The sequence below is a fragment of the Mauremys reevesii genome, linkage group 1 (assembly GCF_016161935.1).
Source record: "Mauremys reevesii isolate NIE-2019 linkage group 1, ASM1616193v1, whole genome shotgun sequence".
NCBI lineage: Eukaryota > Metazoa > Chordata > Testudines > Geoemydidae > Mauremys > Mauremys reevesii.
The window spans coordinates 333,267,340-333,281,378 of NC_052623.1; the positions used below are offsets into that span (position 1 = coordinate 333,267,340).

At 48.6% G+C, this 14,039-nt stretch overlaps 1 long non-coding RNA gene across 3 annotated transcripts; it reads right to left on the minus strand.

The window, feature by feature from the left end:
* Positions 1-631: 631 nt before the first annotated feature.
* On the minus strand, positions 632-8,564 carry LOC120392270. 3 transcript variants are annotated; one of them, XR_005591636.1, is made up of 6 exons: positions 8,483-8,564; positions 6,906-7,099; positions 5,572-5,648; positions 2,364-2,545; positions 1,425-1,504; positions 632-1,232 (listed from the first exon to the last, which is right to left on the minus strand). It is a non-coding gene; the product is annotated as an uncharacterized LOC120392270 (long non-coding RNA). The 3 variants fall into 3 exon arrangements; XR_005591635.1 differs by lacking the exon at positions 1,425-1,504; XR_005591638.1 differs by lacking the exon at positions 1,425-1,504 and having other exon boundaries at positions 2,350-2,545.
* Between the last annotated feature and the right edge of the window lie 5,475 nt (positions 8,565-14,039).

A 14,039-nucleotide genomic window follows, 5' to 3' on the forward strand; every position in this document is an offset into this window, starting at 1 on the left:
GATCTTCAGGGTTGAGGATGACGCTGGACTCCTTAGTCACTGCAGGTTGGCTGCTGGCTGCTGACAGGGATCCTCCTCAGGCAGGAGTCAGGCTGCGTTGGTCCCAGGATCTCCCCTCATCACAAAGGGGCGCAGGGCTCAAGGTGTAGGTTATACAACTACCCTAACATCCAAACTGTAGCCTCCTCGCCCAGCCCCCAGTCACACACTCTGCAGGCAGCAGCCCTGGACTAGCAGAGCTGACCATGTGAGGACTGGTCTCACCGGGGGAGCTGGAGGTGAACCCAGCCTGGCTGGGGAAATTTCTCAGCAAACGTAACAATTGGGAATCATCCGTGGGGAAGGAAAACCCAGCTGAGGGATCTGCGGTCGGGTCCCTAGAGGCCAGTTCTCAGGGGGAACCTGCCTGCAGGCCTGGGACTCACCAGCTCCCCACACAGCCAGTCCGGCCCTTGCCCTGGCTGGCTCCAGCCTCTCCTCAAAATGGCTTCTCCCCTCTCCTCAACTCCCTGGGAGGGGCATCTCACTCCCTATTGGTTGCTGGGCAGATTCTGAGTTTGCCTTGGCTCCTCCTCCCTGAGCTGCCAGCAGACAGAGCTCCAGGAATCTATGTAATCTCTTTGGGGGTTACAAAAGTTTGATTAATCAGAATTTTCTGACAAAAACATGTAGTCAAAATGATTCCTGACCAATTCTAGCTATAGTATGTATCCTTGTGATCTTACAAAATGTTTTGGGATTTTTTTGTAGCTATTAAGAGGTAAAGAAAAACCCCTAACCATAAAGTGTGTGAACAGCAAAAAGTGTATATTGCCTTTTCTCTATCACGAAAATAGACAAATGTCACTTTATTAATTACCTAGGAATTGTCAATGGGAGGGCAGTAACTGCCTGCAAATCATTAATAATTTTTGGATTATGTGACAATATGAGGTGAAGGAACCTGAAATATGTGCTGTGTTTGAGCAAGAGAATAACATTTAATACAGAAAATGACCGAACAATCAGTCCAAGTACTGTACTTAATTGATCCCATCTGTTATAAGAGGCTTGGTGCCACTAAACCATAGACAGAGCATAGTTTTTGTATATCATGAATACTCAAAATTGTCGAGTGAAATATAATTTGCCTTTCAGACGTGTATCTTATCTTCAGAAACTCTTGACGCTTCTCTCTTATGTTGCCTCTTAAGCAGTGGCTAGCAGATATTTGAGGCCTTCCAGGGTTATTTCTGTTAGGATGAGACATCGGCAGTACAAGTCAGGTGTAATCTTATTTCCAAAAAATGTACATAAAAGTCCTGTTTACTTGAACACAATAAAAACAACAGCAGGCAGTTTCCTCACTCAGAAATCCCCATATCTGCGATTCAAGTGAGATGTAAGCTCAAACCATTTCTGCTTTCCCTCAGAGCCATACTCACAGCTGGTCCAGTCCCTGCTGGCTTGCTCTGGCTCTGACACTTGCAGGCTGCAGTGCAAACCAATGTCCAAGTCCCTGCATCTGCAGCAAGGGAGACCCCTGTTAATCTACCTGAATTAGTTCTGCTTGGACCTGACCTTGCAGTTTAGTGCCTCAGGCAGTCATGTCTATTGTCTGCAGCTGTTTAATTACTCTTTCCATTGAGCTTGAAAATGGGTGCTTGGCACATCCATTGGCTTTAATGAGATCTGGGATTGTCTTTGGATTTAAAACCCACCGAATGGCAGCCACTACCGCTTTTTAGCATAATACGTATTATAAATTGCAAAACTCTGCACAGCCATCGCAGCAAAGAATGCACATCACATTTTCCTTTCCCTAACAAAGATCTAGCCTTATGTTGTAGAGTTTGCACATACAAGTTAGAGCAACAGTGGAAAATGCATGCAAGCAGCAGAGCACACAGAGAAAGGGAGTGTTCCCACGTTGATCCAAGTGTGGGCCAAGGAGAACTCCCAGGTGGTCTGTGGAGTGATGTGCTATTGAAATGAGAGGTGATTGTCCCATCTTATAAAGATTAAATTGCTCATGCATCAGTCTCCAAGCCAATCTTCCTTGTATGCCTGCCAACAACTCTCCATGGTAGGCCTGTACCCCAGAGGGGACAGTCTGGTAATGAGTCTTTCTTTCACGGCCTTTCTTTGATGTAAACGTCAACCCTGATCAGATTTGCTGACAACATTGATATTGAAGTGGAACAGAACTAAACTGCAAAATCACCTGGAAGCGTCAGAACACAGAGGGTTGCAGGCAACATGAGGAGACTTGGTAAAGTCTTATGCCTGGTCTCCACTGGGGGGGGGGGCGGAATCGATCTAAGTTACGCAACTTCAGCTACATGAATAACATAGCTGAAGTCCACATACTTAGGTCTACTAACCGCGGTGTCTTCACTGCAGTAGGTCAACTGCTGACGCTCCCCGCTTGACTCCACCTGCGCTTCTCGCTCCGTATTGACGGGAGAGCTCTCGGCGGTCAATTTATCACGTCTTCACTAGATGTGCTAAATCAACCCCTGCTGGATTGATTGCTCCGGAGGTAAGTGTAGATATGCCCTTACACCTGGAGGGAGGAAACAGCCCAGATTGAAAAAAGAAAAGAGGGGCCCATAATCAAGCAGTGAGATCTGTTCCATTAAAGCAAGTGTTACTTTTTCAGATGACAGCAAGGAAAGAGTGTGCAATTAGGCATGGGAAGGGGAACTGCCTCTTTCTTAAGTGCTCCACAGGTTGAAAATGTTGAGAACCACAGGGCTATTCCATTGTAGCAACAATTTTCAAACATAAAGACACACAGTTCTTGCCTGAAAGAATTTAAGAATCAGTAAGACCAAAGACAGACAAGGGCAGGAGGAATTCAACATAGTGCTGGTGTAATACCAACAGACGGACCATGGCTGTTGGCAGGTGAGATTGTACCTGGGGCCTCTGGAGTTTAGTGCATGAGCCTCTACTGCATGAGCTAAAAGCCATATGGCTGTTAGCTAAGGCTGTAGAGCAAACTCATTAATCTCTCTCTCTCTCTCTCTCTACGTGGTCTCAGTGCCACTAGATGGGACAGAACATCACCCCTAGGAGGTGTGTAGGTTACATTCAGGGGCGGCTCTAGGCACCAGCGGGCTGCGCGCGCGCGGGCGCATCCTGGGGAGGGCGGCGGCCATTTGGCCCGGCTGCTCGGCATGCCTGCGCAGGTCCACACCGGACGGGACGGGGCGGACCTGCCGCCTGCCCGCGGCGCGGGGGTCCGCCCGCTCGCTCGCGCCCGCTCCGCTAGCTCGACCGCGGCGGTGCGCGCCGTCCCGCGCGCCCCGGACCTGCCGGCACGCCGGCAGCAGGCCCGGCCGCAATGCAGCCCCCGCCCCCTGCCGCCGATGAGGGGAGCGGAGGGAGGCGCCGAGGGGCGGCGGGGCGGCGCAGCGCTCCGCGCTGCTTGGGGCAGCCTACTTTGTAGAGCCGCCCCTGGTTACATTGGCATAGTCTGTTGGCTGCTGGCCCACTGCTGTGCTGCAGTGTGACTCCCTCCTCCCATTCCCAAGGGAGACCGAGTGCACAGTGGGAGTAATGCTGTTTTAAGCCGCAGCAGTAGCCTTCTGTAACTGTAGCTGCAGAAGACATGCGGTTGGTGGGGTGGGAAAGTATGCAGGTTAGTGCAGATCCCTCCCCTCCTGCCTGGAATGCCTTTTACTTTGAAATCTCTCTTTCAAATAGTTCTTTTGCTATGGAGGCCTAGCAGAATTTTGGAGGCTTTCACAACAGCTGCCTCATTTGGAGCCTGGTTGCCCGACCTACCGGATCAGTGTGTGGTGATGATGATTGTGTTGGGAGCTCAGGGGAATGAGTAAATAAATGGGGTCTCCTTGACCATCTCTCTCAACTCTGCATTAGTCATGAAGGTCAGAGCTGTTAAAAATATAGTTATGGTTCCCTAACTATGGTTTGTGGAGAGCTGACTGGCCGCATGATGCTGGAATCCTCTCTATTTCCACCTGCTAAATTGTGTTAAAGGCAGCTCAGTCTACCTTAAATGCTTTCCGAATGTAAGCCCTGTGGCCTGAAGCTCTACAGCAGTGTGTCTCAACCTTTTTTGTCCAACCCCCTTAAAAAAAAAAAAATCATCATCCCCACCCCCTGAAAAAATTGTGATTTCCCCCACACACACACACTTTAAGCTCAGGACTTCAGCCCCCTGCACAGCTCAGGGTGTGGAGCTCCAGTAGCCCCGTTCATGGCTGAAATATGTAAATTAGCTTTTCAGGGGAGGAGGGGGCCTGGGGAATGGAGCCCCAGGCAATTGTCTTGATTTGTACCCCCTAACGCCAGTCCTGCTTGCGACCCCCACAAAGCCCCTCTCGCAACTCCCCTGGGGCTCACAACCCCCAGGTTGAAAAACACTGTGCTGGAGGGTAAGGAGCACTCTGCTCCTATCTGTTAATGAATAAGGGAGTGCAGCCACAAAACTACTTCAACTGCATAAGCCATTTACCCAGCACTCCAGAGGGCTAGAAGCTCTCAAAGGGAAGGAACTTTCTATCTTGAACTACTGGTGAACAGAGGGAAGGTACAGAGAGCTCATTTACATAAGAATTCAACCCAGAATTCCTCCAGTGACACTTTGGAAGCCACCATAACTGTTTGCAAACGCAGAATTGGTTGGGTAGTAGAGCTTAACAGAGAATAGAAGGCAATAGAGGATGTATGTATGTTGTTATAGGGTAGGGATTCTGATCAAGGATTTTATATGCTACTGATTTCTCTACAATGAATGCTTTGTGGGGTTGAGAGGACTTTTGCAGAGAGGTGATGCTGATTGAGATGACTCTGAGGATGTGCAATGTAGAGAGGGAAGCCAGTGATGACAGCAGCAGAGCTGAGTGAACTCTGGTAAGACACCTTTCTACCCAGCTACTAAACGAAGCTGAAATATCTATGGCTGGTGTAGGTGGTGAAGCCTCAGAACAGGACCAGGCTGTGTTTCTCAAGGGACTGGAGAAAGGCCTGCCCCAGTGTGTATCAGGACTCTGAGATTGCTACGCAGTGACACCAATCTGTGAGTGGAGTTCAGCAGATGGAGAAGAAGGAAGTGCTGTGGTAACGAGACCGTTGCCTAGTGGATGTTCACCTGGACAGGTGGGGAACTGAGTTAATTGACTCCTGCTAAAGTTATGGTCCAGCCTGTTTAACTTGTCATACATACAGATGGTGTTGCTGTATTTTCCCAAGTAGGTGCTGTTTCTTTTTCTCCTAATAAAATTTCCTTTCTTTTATACACAGACTGGGGCTAACAAGTGGGGAAGTGTTGCCTATGAAGGGCACTGAGGGAAAGTATTTAGTGATCCCAGAAACTCTAGGTGAGGCTCAAGCCAGTGGTTTTTGTTGGTTTTCAGGGGATCTCCGACCCCGAGCATCTGAATCTGGCCCTTGTTGCTGAGGTCAGCCAGCTGGCAGAAGGACTGCACAAATACTAGTAGCTGAAAGCCAGTACAGGTGTGGTAGGTGGGCCAAGTACACCTGTACAGTCTCGCTCATACAACCAATGAAATTGTTGCATGCAAATCAGCTTTAGACTAAGGATGGTGATTGGTTACTTACCTCTGATATCACAGGACTATTGGCATGACATAGCTATATGTCTCACTGCAGTGAAAGCCCATGCTGTCATGTATAATCTGTAAAGTCAAAATGGTTGAGAACTTAAAAATTGAATGGTAACAGACCATGAATAATAATAATAATAATAGGAGATATATCTATCTCCTAGAACTGGAAGGGACCTTGAAAGGTCATCGAGTCCAGCCCCCTGCCTTCACTAGCAGGACCAAGCAGGGCCGCCCAGAGGGAGGGGGCAAAGGGGGCAATTTGCCCCGGGCTCTGCAGGGGCCCCCAAGAGAACAGCTGAGGCTCCCGCCTCCGCCCCTCTCCTGGAGCCCTAGCACATCAAACGGCATCCTCAGACAGCGCCGCAGCGTGTCTCTGCCGGGGCCCCTGAGCCCCGCCCCGCTCAGAGCCGCGTGGCATGGGGGCGGGGCTGGGAGCTCCGGGCTGAGATCAGCTCCATCCGCTCGGCGTGGAGCTCCCAGCCCCGCCCCCTCACCACGCGGCTCAGAGCGGGACGGAGCTCAGGCCCCGCTGCAGCTGTTCAGCGAGGCGCTGAGACTCTGGGCGAGGAGGGAGCCGGGGGTAAGAGGCTGGGGCCGGGGGGGTTGGCTAAGGGGCAGGGAGTCCTGGGGACAGTCAGGGCACAGGGAGGCAGAGGTTGGGGGAGCGGTCAGGGGGCCGGGAATGGGGGGGTTGGATTGTGGGTGTTCTGGGGGGGGTGGATAGGGTCAGGGCCGCCCAGAGGGGGGGCAAGAGGGGCAATTTGCCCCGGGCCCCACAGGGGCCCCCACGAGAGTTTTTCGGGGCCCCTGGAGCGGGGTCCTTCACTCGCTCTGGGGGGCCCGGAAAACTCTCGCAGGGCCGGGTGCAGGATCTTCTTCGCTCCCGGTCTTCGCTGGACCCCCCCCCCCGACTGGCGAATTACCGCCGAAGCGGGACCCACCGCCGACGTGCAGCCCGGTCTTCGGCGGTAATTCGGCGGCGGGGGGCCCTTCCGTTCCAGGACCCGCCGCCGAAGTGCCCCGACGGCCCGCGGCGGGGACACCCCCCCCCTGCCGCCGAATTACCGCCTAAGACCGGGCTGCACTTCGGCGGCGGGTCCCGCTTCGGCGGTAATTCGGCGGCGGGGGGGCCCCCGCCGCGGGTCTTCAGGGCACTTCGGCGGCGGGTCCCGGAACGGAAGGGCCCCCCGCCACCGAAGACCCCGGGCCCCCGGAATCCTCTGGGCGGCCCTGGGACCAAGTATATCCCAATGATAATCGAACCTGGGGATATTCTAAACAAAATCAGCTCTCAACCATGCTTGTAGCTGATGCAATGGGGTTTACCTGCTTTTTAGTCTGAGGCAGTTGTCAAAATCAAGTGTGGCGTTCTTGCTCTTGGGACAAGTGTAGATCTGGCTCTCATGGTGATAGTGATATTTTTCTTGGTTTGGGTGGTGGGGGATTTCAGTTATGCATTTTCTGGCCAAGGCACACAGTGACAGGGCTCTTCATGGGATCTGGCTGTGCATCTCTGCCTCCTGTTCAGATGAAAACAAAGTATGTGTGGAGGGCAGAGATGGAGGCAACAAACCACAAAAATCAAAGCTAGGACCTCCTGATGCCAAAAATAAATTGCCAAAATTGCAATTCTACATGAAATTTTGGGGTCTAGATGTGGGTCAAAGATGGCAGAGGCCCTGATCCTACAATCTGATCTATGCAAATACAATGAGGTTAACGGGTCTCCGTATAGATGGAAGAGTGCATTTGCAAGAATCTGATTGTAGTATCAGAACCATAGTTGTTATCTAGGGTGTATTATCTATTAATATATCATCTTATATAATGAACAGAAGAAATAACTTAACACTTTACTGATATTGGCCTAGATCTGTTTAACAGCCACAGATGTGGAATGCAGGGGCAACTGCAGGCACCAGCGCAGCAAGCACGTGCCTGGGGTGGCAAGTCGTGGGGGGCGGCCTGCCGGTCGCTGTGAGGGCGGCAGTCAGGTCGCCTTAGGTGGCGTTTCTGTGGGAGGTCCGCCAGTCCCGTGGTTTCAGCGGTAATTCGGTGGCGGGTACCGCCACTGAATCCGCATGACTGGGGTGGACCTCCTGCAGAAACGCTGCCGAAGGCCACCTGACTGTTGTGGTTGGGGCAGCAAAAAACATGGAGCCGCCCCTGGTGGAATGGGTGACAGTACAGTCAGCTGTTCATTGGGAGCCTGTTGAATGTACATGTGTGTTTTCCAGGCAATATCAAAAAAGCAGACAAATTATAATAAATAGATTAAGGGATGACATCAGACTTTGTTTGGGTAAGAAGATTGGTTTTATTCCAATAATATATTTTAAAGCAGTTTCTTAACTGCATCTTTTCAGAAAGTGATTTCTCTCTAGGTTTGTTGAAATGCATGATATGACTGGCAAAATAGACATGACATGTAATCCTGGAACAATATCCAACCTAGATGCAGGTCAATGGTTATCCCACATTTGCAGAGCAATTTGGCACATTCCTAATTTAACACAGTAAATCAGACTTGCCTTTCTGTATGCAGGACACAAAGACTAGTCTAGTTCAGCTAAACAGAAATGGTTCTTCACAAAAACAATGACATAATGTATGCACTGGGTGAAGAATGCATAGGAAGAAAGCATACGTGAATATCAATGTTATATGAAAACCCTACAACACAACAGGAAGAGACAATTTAAAAGTCATTAGCAGAAATGAACAGTGTCTATGCAAAAGAATATCAAGGATATTTGTAAAGGCAAATTGGAATGTGAACCAGTTCAATAAAATCAGCTCTGGGAAGTCCTATATTTTTCTGACTGAGGTTATAGCTAGCACTTTAACTAATATGGACAGTTGTTCCTTTTATTTAAAAAATGTTGTGTTTTCATTATACTCACAAGCTGATAAAGGAAATAGAAACTATTTGTCCTCTGTCAACTCTTCTTGGACCTTTCAAACTGTGCTTTGGAACCAGAAGCTTCTCAGTACTGAATGACATCACCTTTGGAATGAAGTAGAGACAATGCTGTCTATTTCAAGGTACATATACATTTAAAAAAACAAAAACAAAAATTGCTGTTGGCAACACTTACAATGTGGTTGTTTTTCAGGGTGATGCAGACTTCATAAAAGAAATTCTTTAAATATCAAATTTATTTGGATCACTTAAGGATTAGAATTGCCCTGGTTTTAGCAGTAATGACTCCATCTCTGACAGGTTCTAGCTGGATAAACCCACCTGCACTGTGTCTCCTAAAGTCCTAAAAATATTTTTTAACCCTAAACCATAGGTGCTGACTTCTGCTGGTGCCGGTGGGTGCTCGACCCCCATCTGCTCCCGGCCCCACCCTGACTCAGCCCCTGCCCCGCCCCCATTCCAGCCCCTTTCCAAAACAGCTGTTTTGCAGTGGCAAGCGCTGGGAGGTAGGCGGAGAAGCGGGGACGTGGTGCACTCAAGGGAGGAGGCAGAGGTGAGGTGAGGTGGGGCAGGGCGGGGAGCTTGGCTGCTGGTGGGTGCAGAGCACCCACTAACTTTTCGCTGTGGGTGCTCCAGCCCCGGAGCACCCATGGAGTCGGCGCCTATGCCCTAAACACTGTTGTCTCTGATGCCTGACTGCAGAAGTCTCCATCCTGCTCCCATGGAAGTTATGCCACTGATTTCAATGAGCACTAGTTTGGATCCAGAGAGAGGGTCAAAAGAACCACTTACCTGAATTAGTGCTACTCATTTGCAGCTTTGGGTTGGGTTCCAACTTAGCTGTGCCAATCACATCCAAACCATTGGCTTTTCATCTCCTACTCTCCTATACATTGACCTCTTCACTCCCTTTAGGACCCCTGTTTCATTGAGCCCGGCCTTTCATCATTTTAGAACGTACTACTTGCTCTAATCTGGCTTTCCTCTGCAGTCAATCCCTCTGTTCTTGCCTTGCAGGGATTCACAGTGTCCTTCAGATTTATTCCACTGGTCCTATGAGCACTGCTAAATTTATCAGCATTCTACTGCACACAGGGTGAAGAAAGGCAATGTCCTTGGTTATCCTTTCTGATCCTACCAGCATTTGGACTCTGCTGAGTGACTGTAAATGTCAAGGCAGGACATCCTGCCTGGGGGGAAAGGGTCTTTCATTCATCCTCTTGAGTCAGTCCCTGACCCTTCCCAAACACACTTCTGGTCAACTCCTGGAATCAGAGTGACATTATGAAAGGAGGTACATGAGGTGTGTGATGTACCCGGTGGGAATGTTGCTGTGAGGTGAGAGCTTATGGGAGGGAACGTTTAAGGGAGTGGAGCAGGAACAGTCTGATCCTGCCAGATCCTTTAAGTAAAATGAAGTAGTTTTCAAAATTATTGTGATGACATAGCTTTATTTTTTTTAGTAGTTTTAGTAAACAAAGCTGTATTTTTGGTTGATGGAAAAAGGGACAATGAGTGAACAGAAGGAGAAACCAGTAGTCTTCTATGTGGGCTGCTCTTTAAAGAAAGGGCAAAATCTGCTTGAAAACATTCTACTTTATTTCCCCTTGCTGTCTCCTTGCCACTCTATAACCACAGGTGATAATGTAGACTCTTCACTTATCCCAGACCCATCAGCTTAAGCTTGCGGAAGGTCTGTGTAATTCAGGTCTTTCAGCAGAGAAGTCATAAGTGGTTGGGAAATGAAACAACTTTCCCTAGATCTAGGAACAGTGGAGTTTCAATGGTCGTTCAATCTCCCAATCTGAGAAGTGGAAAATAGAGCAGAATCCCTGTGTCCTTTGTCAGGGATGTCTATTATTTTTTTAAGTGGACCATCTCTCTAACTAGGAAAATTAGGGACAAGGGAATTAATATTGTGATTAGCCCTGGTCTCAGAGAGTTGCAGTGGCACAGGAGCCAGCAAACAGAGCTGTAAGCAGGGGAGTTTGCAAGGGGAGATTGGGGGGAAGAGTAGGAGAACCAGGCAGAGGAACAGACAGGCTAGTGAAGGGAGTGTGTGGTGTTCTGGCAGTGTTGTGGTGCTTGTTGGGGGTTTGTTTTGCTGTGGGTGGTGGTGTTTTGGTTTGGTTTGTGTTTCCCAGACGAAGAGGACTTAGGTGGGAAGGCTATGACAGATACAGAGGCAGCAGTGGTAGTGACCCAGGCACTGGAAGACACAATGAAGGTGACTGGATGTGGAAGTTGCTGTATGTACATGATCCTGGAGGGGGTACCTGAAAAGACTTTCATCTGCATGAAGTGTTGCCTGATGGAAGAAAAGATCCAAGGATTGGAGATGCAGATGGAAACTCTGAGTTTAGAAGGGGGTTAGAGAAGATGATGGAGCAAAGACATGAGGAGGCTGAAGGGAAACGCTCAAACTTGCAGATGGAAGCAGGACCAAAGAATTCTGAGGGGAGACTGCTGGGTGAGGAAAGTGGACAGTGGAAGCATGTGACTAAGAGAACCAGGCAGAGGAAAAGACAGGCTAGTGAAGGAGAAATAGAGCGCAGGAACAGGTTTGCAGAGTTGGAAAATGAAGAAGGGGCACAGCAGGTGGTCACTGAAGGTGGGAGGACAAGGAAAAAGAGAAGAGCAGCTAGTTCTGTAGGAAGAGGGGAAGAGTCAATGGAGATAACACCACCAAATATGATCCCCACGAGGATACGGGATGGGTTGCGGAGGATTGCAAGGGAGAATAGGAATCAAGAGGACTTTCAGCCAGAGGGAACAGGGGATAGACCGGAGAATCGCACCATCACCAGGAAAAGACAAGTCTAGATGACTGGGGACTCCTTACTGAGAAGAATAGACAGGCATGTAGCCAGAGTTGATCCAGAGAACAGAAGGGTGTGCTGTCTGCCAGGTGCTAAGATACAGGATGTGGACCTGAGGCTGAAGAGGATCCTAAAGGGAGCGGGAAAGAATCCACTGATTGTCCTTCATGTGGGAACAAATGATACGGCTAGATTCTCACTGGAACATATCAAGGGAGACTATGCCAGGCTGGGGAAGACACTTAAGGAAATTGAGGCTCAGGTGATCTTCAGTGGGATTCTGACTATTCCTAGAGAAGGGCAACAAAGCTGTGACAAAATTAGGATGATCAACAGATGGCTCAGGCAGTGGTGCTATAAGGAGGGCTTTGGGATGTATGGCCACTGGGAGGCATTCATGGACAGAGGACTGTTCTCTCAGGATGGACTTCACCTGAGTAGGGAGGGAAATAGACTTTTAGGATGGAGGCTGGCACAACTGATTAAGAGAGCTTTAAATTAGGAATTTGGGGGAGATGGTTGGGAGATGTCCAGGTAATCTCCACGCCAGATTTTAACACTGAGAGGGAAGAAAACGAAGTAAGAAAGGATGCAGCCGTGGGTAGGAGAATGGACTTAAGGAGGAAAGGTAGCGTAGATACCAGTCTAATAGGTGGTACTAGCAGTAGAATGCCTGGGCCTACTAAGGTAAAGAATGTGAGCGAAGCCAAACAGCAAAAACTAAGATGTTTGTACACCAATGTGAGGAGCCTAGGTAACAAAATGGAAGAACTAGAGTTACTGGTGCAGGAAGTGAAACCAGATATTATAGGGATAACAGAAACATGGTGGAATAGTAGTCATGACCGGAGTACAGGTATTGAAGGGTAAGTGCTGTTTAGGAAAGAGAGAAATAAAGGCAAAGATGGTGGAGTAGCATTGTATATCAATGATGAGGTAGACTGTAAAGAAATAAGAAGTGATGGAATGGATAAGTCAGTGTCTGTCAGGGCAAAAATCAGACTGGGGAAGAAAGCTACTTGAGCCTCCCCTGGTGCTTGGGGTGTGCTACAGACTGCCGGGATCTGATTTGGGTATGGATAGAGACCTCTTTAATGTTTTTAATGAAGTAAATACTAATGGGAATTGTGTGATCATGGGAGACTAACTTCCCAGATACAGACTGGAGGACAAGTGCTAGTAATAATAATAGGGCTCAGATTTTCCTGGATGAGATAGCTGATGGATTCCTTCACCAACTAGTTGCTGAACCAACAAGAGGGGATGCCATTTTAGATTTGGTTTTGGTGAGTAGTGAGGACTTCATAGAAGAAATGGTTGTAGGGGACAACCTTGGTTCGAGTGATCATGAGCTAATTCAGTTCAAACTAAATGGAAGGATAAACAAAAATAGATCTGGGACTAGGGTTTTTGATTTCAAAAGGGCTAACTTAAAAAAATAAAGGAAATTAGCTAGGGAAGTGGATTGGACTGAAGAACTTGTGGATCTAAAGGCAGAGGAGGCCTGGAATTACTTCAAGTCAAAGTTGCAGAAACTATCAGAAGCCTGCATCCCAAGAAAGGGGGAAAAATCATAGGCAATTCCCCCTGAATCCTCTGGGCGGCCCTGGTGTAGACAGTGATTTGATACAGTGGGTTGGGCCCTGAAGCTAGGCTGCGGGAAGCTTTGGCGCCTGAGCTCCAGCCTGAGTGCAATGTCTACATAGCTATTTTTTCAGCTCTAGCACAAGTCTGTGGCCCCAGGCTGGGAGGATCCCTCCCAGATGCAGAGTAGACATGCCCAAATGTATAATTTAAAACAAAGGATCTGATTCTCCTTTCATATAAATTAAACACCGGTACAACTTCATTGACAATGAAGCCACTCTTGATTTACAATGATATAAGTAGGAGGAGAATCAGGCACCAAGAAAAGGCAGCACTTTTCATGCAAGCTGTTTTAAAACCAGATATGAGTTAACAAAACATCCTCCCTGCTAGACTTCAAAGGGAATAATATAGAGTTTGCTGACTCTATCAGCTTCTGCTTTTTATCTGGTGGAGGGGAGGCAAATGCTCTCTCAAGAGACAAGCAGCTTTGGTCTTTGCTGCTGCTTGTCATTCTCCACTTTAGTAAAGGGCACATTTCCAGCATGATGGATGTGTAAATCCCCCGTGGGTGTGTCAGTACTGCAACACTGTGCTACTTCTAATCTCAGAGCACCCTGCTCTCAGTGATGGACTTGACAGCCTGTGTGCAAGGCCCAAGGACAGCACTGCAGGACAGTCACAGGAAACTCAAGCGCCTTTTCGGAAGGGGTATTTCTGGTTAAATGACTTCTCAAGATTGTTCTTACTTCCAGTCACTCAAATAAAAATATCACCCTGCCATCTTAATGCAACTCAAACAAAGAAATAATCTGTCTGAGCAGAGACTGAGCCAGACTCTATACATGCAAAGCCTGATGTTGTGGGACCCTCTCCACATAGGGTCCCCTATGCTGACATGAGCTGACTTTGCGTATGTCTTAGTGGGTTATTGGATAACACTGTTCACCTACTCTGAGTAGGTCAGTCAGAAGTACAGCTGCTTGCTGTCAGCCCAGAAAAGAGGGGGAGGAAGGAACTTATATTGACACATTCTACAGCTGCTTCTCTCCCAAAAGAACCAGCTGGGATCTAGGTTTGAATTTAAAACAAATCTTCACAGATCCTCTAAGACCAGCTCTTGCACTGCAG